An 8,628-nucleotide genomic window follows, 5' to 3' on the forward strand; every position below is an offset into this window, starting at 1 on the left:
CGTGTGTGTGTGTGTGTGTGTGTGTGTGTGTGTGTGGCGTTTACTCCAAAATGCAGCCTCTATAGCCTCAGCGATGGCATCAGGATACCAAGGGCCCGGCTCAGCACCAAAGGCCTTCAGGTCCCAGCAGATAAGCTAGGGGTAGGGCATTTCAGTCCTCAGCATGGCCCCAAAGTGACCTATGGAAACTCACTTATGATTTAAATTTGCCTCGAGTCTCTCTTTAAATAATGTTAAGAACAAAATGCAAGCTGATATTTCAGCGTGCTTAAAAGGCTTATTAAAAACACTAAATCCAAAGATCTTAAAAGCTGTAATTGCCCTCATTGAAGCTGGAAAAAAATAAATCCATTTCACTGTCTTCTTTTATGCTACCCTTCTTTAAAAACAAAAAAACAAAAAAAATACAAATTCATCTATATTCTCACAAGCATCATTGCTCTCTTTTTTCCCCCTTCCATTCAAGACACTTTAAAAACACCTGTGCCATTCATAGAGAACTTTTGAGCAAAAGGCGGCCATGCTTGGGGAAGGCTGTTTAACTGATTTCCCGATGATGCCAGAGATAAGCTCATCGAGCTCCCAAAGTAAGATGGAGTTTAAAGCTCACACGAAAGGGCTTGTGGGTTTTATAGGTCTGAGCTGATGAAATTTCCTCGGTTACCTAAGGCGGAGGAGACAAGCTGATGGGTCAGCTCTGGGAGGGCTCCGCAAATAGTGCATATCCAAGCCATCAGTGCCCAGTGGGCAGGGATGACCATAGGGCCCCATGTCCTGAGTCGTTCCTGTCTGCTCCCATAATGGAAGCTATTGGCCTCTGGCTTGGACCAGCCCAGCATGACAGTTGCTCTATGACTGCCCTAAGCCTTCCGTGAAGACAGCCCTGACCAGCAGTTAAACTGCTGAGTTGTAAGGATCCGAAGGCTGCTCAGAAGTTAAACACTCCAGGCACAGAACAAGATGGGTTTTCAGAGCACTGGTCCAGGAGAATGCAAATGTATCGAAAGCGAGTTTTCTTCCAGGTTTTACATAATTACCATTTATGTCTCCGGGAACTGTTTCCCCAACCCAGTTTAGGGTGAAAGCATTTTAAACACTTTCCTCTGCAGATGACACACGAGGCACTAACCTTTTTTCATGTGCCCAGATGTTAAGTTCATTTTCATCACATTTATGCAAATGTCATTTGAACAGTAAATCAAAAGAAATCTTAAATCATTGTACACTATTTAAAAAATCAACACTCCATCCGGTTCACTTGCAGCTATATTAACATAAAGTCACAGTTAATGAACTGAATGTCACAGTTCCTCTTTCCATACATTGGCTACAGCAAGACCTGAGGTCCTCATCATTCATCATATCCACACATTGCTGTCTGTTCACAATCAGAGTCCAGTTTCCCAGGATTAAGGATGCTTTGTACATCAAAGCCTTCCGAAAGTTTTCCAAACTTTGGAAAATCAGAGGACCCTCAGTTCAGGAGTCCGACAACCTCAGCCAGTATCTATGTTGGGCCCATCAATGCAAAACCTGGGCTCAGTGGCCCGTGCTTTTGGTAGCTGACTCTTTGCCGGTCAGGTGGGGGTGGCTAATTTCTAGGGCTCTGGGTCCGATGATTGTCAGGGAGCTGGGCAGACTGCTATCATTACCAACAACTCAGCCAGGCCAGGCAGGGAATGGTGGGGATCAAGAGACATTTGCACCATTATCAGGATGACATCATAGCTAAAGCAGCCTTCAGCCAAAGCCCTAGGCTCTCTCAGAGCAGAGGCCAAGGGCTCTGGGAGGATGCACCCCCTGTGACTCTCAGAGCTGAAAGCTGAGTCCCAGGCCCCTGCTATGCGGGATGGTGCGCTTTGCCCACAGCAAGTTCCCAGGCAGGCCCAGATATGGGAAGAACAGCTGGTGCCCTCTCCAAAACAGTTCACTTCCCCCTCCATCCTGCTCACTGTAAATACTACCACTAATAATAACACATTATATATTTTTTAATAATTTGAGACTATCAAGCCACTTTCCTGACCAGGGTGGAGCCGGCATGTCATGCCCGCAGCTGCATCTCTGCTGGAGAATTTATAGCTTTTCGAACGGAATTGTCAATCTGTTGGTGGTGACCCTGTCTTAGGCAAAACAGCTCTCACTCTGCTCTTCCAGCAATAGAAATAGAGGAGGCTGAAAGGGAAGGCGGATTAAAGGGAAGCCTTCCTGCGCTTGTTTTGGTTGATTTTCTTCCTTTTAAAGCACGTCAAAAAACAAGCGAGCACACACTCACGCAGGCACACACGGAGACACAACCCTTGGAATAATAGGGGAAGCATTTAGCGACAAACTGCTTCAGCGGCGCGGCGCGATAGGCAGCCAACCCCGCTCGCTCGCAGCTCAGATCTCCACGCCGGCGGCGGTGGCGGCGGTTTCAGGGACCCGCCACCCTCCCAGCGAACCAGGATGCCCAACTCTCAACTGTGTCCTGAAGATCTCTTCAGTCTCGCCCCAGGTACACGCTTGGCCCAACCACCTCACATCGCCAGAAAAGTCGAGAGGCAGTAGTGGGAGTTTAAAAAAAAAAAAAGTTCTATGAACATCCAGGCGGGTAGATGCAGTGCTTCTGACCGCTGCACGCTCACACCCGAGCGGGTCCGGGCACTTCACTCCCACCCCACACCCCGGGCTCTGTGCCCTCACCTCGGGGTGCGCGGAGACCAGCGCAGGGCACTTACTTGGCACTTGCTTTTGAGTGTGCAGGTCGTCGCGGTTTTCATTTGGGTTTTCAAACAAGTTTCGGGGAAGAAGGAGGCAAAAAAAAAAAAAATCCAATTATGCAAATGGACTCCGGCCGGGGAGGCGCGCGTTGGATGTGATGCTGCTACTGTATGAGTTCTTGGAGCAGCCCGACCGGGCAGATTTATGGGGGCGCGTCACGGCTACGCCAGGTCCCGCCGCAGGAGCATCTCGAAGTTAATTAAAGCGGTAATGTCCACTTTCCTGGCGACCCTCCATACGTGGGTTTACTATTTCACCCTCCAACACGACCCAGGAGGAGACATGGGTGTGCCCCCCAGGTCCCTCTTCTTTCTCTCTTCTTCCTCTCCCTCTTCTGCCTCTCTCTTTCTCTCCCTCCTTTTTTCTCTAAGTCGCCTGCCTTGCACTCAGTGAACAATGAACAAAGATGTGAGTGATGGGGAAAGATCGCCCCCCTCCCGACCCAAGCAGTGAGCGAAGCTGATCTCAAAGTCAAAATCCAGTTGTTAAAAACTGGAAAAGAAAACAGGGTGTCTCCACTCTAGCCTTACTTTCCACACACATACACACGCACGCACACATATATGCACGCTCACACCTCACCCCAAGTTCACCTAAGCCCAGCCTAGAGACCTGGGAGTTGTGGGCGGAGGGGGGGGGTCAAGGCCCGGGCGCGCCTTGGGGCCCAACTCGCAGAGGACACGAGGGTACAGCAGGGACTGGGAGCAGTGCTCGCTCTAGCCAAGATCGCTTCCCGAGCCCCTCCCAGTCTGCTCCACCACCACAACACTCCGGCCCCCTCCCGACGTCTACACGGAGCGGCCTGGCCCCGCGGCCCCGCTCTGACTGCCGCCGGCCGGATGCGCTCAGCAAACGCGGCCCCTGTCGGATTTCTGCTAAACTGCAGAGCCGTGGCGGTGGCTGCCCCGAAGAGCGCAGAAGGAACCCGAGGCCAGCTTCGAGCGCACTCACCCGCTTGGCCCGCTAGCCCTAAAGGATTCCCCCCCCCGCCCTTGCCGCCCACCCGCGCGCACCTCAGAGGCTGCACACGCACTGCGCGCTCGAGCCCCGCAGGCTGGGACTGCACGTAGCCGCCGTTATTTTCCGCTCAAGTGAAAACTAAGGCGGCTGACGAATCACGTCTCCTGCGAGGCACCCGTTAGACAAAACAATATCCTGCAAACAAAACCCGGCCACCGTTGCCACCCGCGCGCCAGGCCGGGACCCCGCCCTGATCCTCCCAGGCTCCAGCCCTTGGCTTCTGCCCGCACCGACCCCAGCCTTCCACGCTCGCATCCTTCCAGGAGAGAACTCAGAGACCTGAGTGTGCGCTCGCCAAGAGGCGGACAGCAAGAAGCACTCACAAATCGGGAGTGAAAAATGGGGAGGGGGCACTTAACTTTCCACCTGTCCCCAGAGAAACCTTGCGGGAATTTCCTCCGAAGAGTTAAAAGGAGGAGGGGGACAATCTCTCTCTCTCTCTCTCTCTCTCTCTCTCTCTCTCTCTCTCTCTCTCTCTCCTCTTTCCTTTCTCTAACTTCCCCAGCGCCTACTTCCACCTTCCCTCTCTTCTCACACCTCCACGTATGCGAAGATGATCTATATTGTTTGCAAAATTGCAACAGATGGGAGCGTCGAGATCTGGACACTTCTACTCATCAAAGAAAACCCTCTTCTTTATTTTTATTTTTATATTATTATATTTTGCCTAAAATACATCTCGAGTCTCGCCTACGACTGTTTTCCTTAATTCATCTTCAATTTTTAAAAAATGCCTTGAAGCAAACAGAAAGGCTTATTAGCGACGTTCATTCTCGCTCCAGTCTTGGGCTGAGGATGCGCCACACACACACACACACACAAAATCTTGCTCTTCCCAGGACCCCCCCCGGTGGCCCCCTCTCCTAGCTGTCACCCCACACACACACACCACACACACACACACACACACACACACACACACACACACACACACACACACTGTCCTACTCCTTCACTCTGATTGGCCTCGCATTGCCAGCCCGGGACTGGCCGGCACATTTCCCTCCATAACCTGTTACTTATTTATTTATTTCTGTGTCTCAGGCCCCCGCAGGCCCCCGGGACCTGGACCGGACTGGGGCAGGTGCTGCGGGCGGCGCAAGTGTGTGCAGGCTCCTCTACGGTCCCGGGATCCCGGATTCGCCCCCAAGGCACCTCGGCCGGGCCTCGCCCGGCTCTTGGGGCGCAGGAAGCCGATGCAAACACAAAATGGCAGGTCTTGGCGGCCCTTTACACCCGCAAGTTAGGCACCCCGTAAGCATCAGCTAACTTTAATTAAAAAAAAAAAAAACGTGTCAATTACCCTCTGTCTCCTGGGTGGAGGGCAGATCGCATCACACACGACTGCGGCGGGGGGGGGGCGGTAGCCGGGACACCCCCCCTCCAGCCCCGGCACTGGAGCAAACGGGTTAAAGTCGCTGGAGAAGTTTCCGCCGCGCCACCTCCCCTCTGTTTCGGCTCCCCCGGCCCCCGACCCTACGGAAAGTTTCCCCGGCCGCGAGCTGAAGCGGGTGGCGCAGGCGGGAGGCGCGGGCCGGGCCGGGTGGGCGCCGGGTCCCACTGGCGCGCCGTGCGCTCAGTCCGGGGGACTCCCTTTCAAAGTAACGGTCCTGGGACTGCGGCTGCTGTGGGGAGGCGGCGGCCAGGGCGCGGGTCCCGCTCTCCGCCGAAGTTCTCCAGCGCCATTCGATGCCGGGTGGCCGCCTCCACTCGGTTTTCCTCCTCCTGTTTTTTTTTTTTTTTCTCCCGCTCTCTCTCTCTTTTTCCCCTTAACCCCCGCTGACAGCTTCTCTCGCCAACGTCACAACCACGGATATTTAATTAGACCATATTTTTTAATCGCGATAGGGCGATGGGGTGAGAAGCAACCGGGTTGCAGGCCTCGCCTGGCGGGGGAGGGGAAGGGGGGGAGAATCACGCCAAGAGTCCAAACTCACTTTGCCACCTCCCGGAGATCGTGGCCGCCCCCACCACCACCTGGCACTCGCGCGCCCCTCCACCCCGCCGCCCCCACCCCCCAACCCCAGCCTCCCCACCACCTTTGTTTGCCTTACCTTAAAACATTAAACGCGGGCGTCGGGAGCAAACTCGGGCACGTAAACCGAGCGTTGTAAAAGATTGTGTTCAATGAATAATGAAACATGTCCACATGATTGACTTGATCATTTTCCGGGGCTGAGGGGGGACGGGCGCCCAGCTCGCGCGCCTCGCTCGCCCACTCACCAGAGCCCGGCCAACTGCTCTCAGCCCAGCCCCGGCAGGGCAGGCTCGCTTTTCATCAACCTCATTTCAGAATCGCCCCGTTCATTGATACTCATCATCCAACCCCAGCAGACATCCCATCCCCTGCTCGGCCTCCCCCTATCTGGTAGGTGAAATGCATTGTACCATTAAAAACGCTCTCCATTGTCGCCCTGGCGTAATTCACAGCAACTAGATAGGTCTTTCAGCATTTAGCTTTGATGAGCCGGAGACTGAACCCTTGATATAATAATCTACAAAGAATGGTGTGTGGTCGTCCATTTTTTCTCTCTGTCTAGCAACTAAGAAACCATTTAACACAGCGCAGCTTGCTTCTGACCTTGAGCTCATGTAAACACACTTATTAAAATCTATCTATTCTCCAAGAGCTACATTCTGATTGTCAGACTCGTTACGGAGACATACATCAGCCCCTTCGCTTGTCACTACTTTGCATTCCTGCCTTTAACTAAAGAATTTTTTATCCAGCCGAGAGGGAGAGAGCAATTGCCACGGAGAGAGAGGAGAGAGAGAGACGCGGAAAAGGGGAGAGGAAAACGCGTAATTCTTACCTGCTCCTCAAACTATTTAAAGTCTGTTTCTTTTCTGGGGTGAAAAAAAAACTCGCGGGTGAATCTCGGTGGACAGCGGGACGTGGAGAATCAGTCACAGCCCGGGCGTTTAAGGGAGTCATCAGCGATCAAATGACGTTGATCCGCGCTGTAACCTTGTGGCGTATTTAATGTAAATAAGGCCGTTATGTTGCCAATCGCCGCGATACAAACACGGAGAGGTCCTCAGCCTCGCCTCCCGCGCTGCCATTAGAGGCGACTTTATTTACAGACACTATTTAGGAGATCATGATAATTCTAAAACAATACTAGTGCCAAATGATTATGAAAATATGATTTTAATTAATCACGTAGTAGGCAAGGAAATTAGCATACGGTAATTAAACTTCGAGAAAAACGTCATGCAGGTTCTCTGCCTTATGGGTCCAGAATAATCATCGCGGTGGGCTCCGAGACTTAATTACGAAACAAAATAACTTTTTTAAAGGCAACTTTGCAAGGCTGGTCCTCCAGGCGAACGTTTGGGTAAATAATATAAGCCGAGGTAACAAAGTGGGGATTTCAGGGATGCAGAGGATGGGCTTCTGTGAAGCAAGGAAGGGGGGAAAGATAGGGGGAAGCCGAATAATGCAATTACGGATTCTCTGTCCTAGAGTTGACAAAAGCTGGTGCCTCAAAAGCCTCTTTGTTATGGGATTATATAATGATCCTGGTGTCATTATGGGTAAAAAAAAAAAAAAAAAGATTCAATAATAATAAAAAAAGAAGTATGCAGACACACCAACGAGCAGCTTGCTTTTAAAGAAAGGCTGGCGTGTGGCATTGGGTGTGCTGATAGCAGGAAGGCAAGGTCCTACAGAGTTGACAAATAAAGGAGATGGAAAGAGAGAGAGAGAGAGAGAGAGAGAGAGAGAGAGAGAGAGAGAGAGAGAAGTCTGAGAGCCAGGCCTGTGTTGTGCATAGTTAAGAAGGCATGGAAAAAGATTGATTATACAAAATGTTCAGCCACTGAGACACTTAAATACTGATTTAGGTAGGACAGGTTTCAGCTTGTCTGAACTTAGTTCCCCCCAAGATGACTAGTGGCTTTTAAACTCCAGTACCACAAAACAACAAAAAGCAAAGAAACGGAGAAAGCTCTCTCCAGCTGCCCACCACCCCTTCAGCGGAAGGATCCACTCAGATGCAAGCAGCAGTTCTAGAGTGAGGACAAGGCTCAGAAACTTGGGGGGAGCTACGAGTATCCGGCCTGGTGGGGCAGCTCCACCAGCGCCAAGAAGCTGCTGGCAATGGGTTCTGGGCAGCGGGCACCAGTGGGGTCACTATCGCCACTGCCGACATCCTCCTCGAAGCTTGCCCTGGGGAGAGACAGCCTCTCAATTTCTCTCTCTCTCTCTCTCTCTCTCTCTCTCTCTCTCTCTCTCTCTCTCCAGGTCCACCCCCACCCTGTCAGGAGAACCTGGGACAAATGACAAGCTAGTTCTTTGAGAGTCTCAACAACCTGAAGAATGTCAACAGTGTAAGCATGTATGTAAGCATGTATGTAAGCATGTATGTAAGCATGTATGTAAGCATGTATGTAAGCATGTATGTAAGCATGTGTGTAAGCATGTATGTGAGCATGTATGTAAGCATGTATGTAAGCATGTGTGTAAGCATGTATGTAAGCATGTATGTAAGCATGTGTGTAAGCATGTATGTGAGCATGTATGTAACTGTATCCTTTACCAGTCAAAAAAAATGTTGAGGGATTAAGTCTGTATTCTCCAATCCCGTGTGCTTAAAACTCAGTGGACTAAATACAAATTTGGGGTATTTCTTTCTTCCTTCTCGTATAGGAATTATCAAACAGTCCCATCAAAAATAGCACTATCTCTGTGGGAATGGGGTTATTTCTTCCTGGGTCGACTGATTATAGTCTGTGGTCTTTTGAACCTGAGACTGTAAGTCAAGTGATTCTTCATAAGTGACAGTTTGGACAAAGCAGCAAGCAAGTGGAAAGGAAGTGGCCATATGGGCTCGGAGAAAATAT

The 8,628-nt window shown here is 51.1% G+C and overlaps 1 protein-coding gene across 3 annotated transcripts in view; it reads right to left on the minus strand.

Moving 5' to 3' along the window:
• The window catches only part of Znf536 (zinc finger protein 536), a 453,344-nt gene extending 446,663 nt beyond the window's left edge, over nt 1–6,681 (minus strand). Inside the window, exon 1 of one of the 3 annotated variants that reach the window (XM_050124519.1) lies at nt 6,597–6,681. The gene's annotated coding sequence lies outside the window, so the exon portion shown is untranslated. Of the gene's footprint in view, nt 1–2,720; nt 2,863–5,837; nt 5,973–6,596 lie in introns of those variants that run through there. The other 2 variants (XM_050124520.1, XM_050124521.1) reach the window with 2 other exon arrangements.
• Between the last annotated feature and the right edge of the window lie 1,947 nt (nt 6,682–8,628).

This window comes from Alexandromys fortis, unplaced genomic scaffold, assembly GCF_014885135.2.
Source record: "Alexandromys fortis isolate MF-2015 unplaced genomic scaffold, M_Fortis_MF-2015_v1.1 scaffold_198, whole genome shotgun sequence".
NCBI lineage: Eukaryota > Metazoa > Chordata > Mammalia > Rodentia > Cricetidae > Alexandromys > Alexandromys fortis.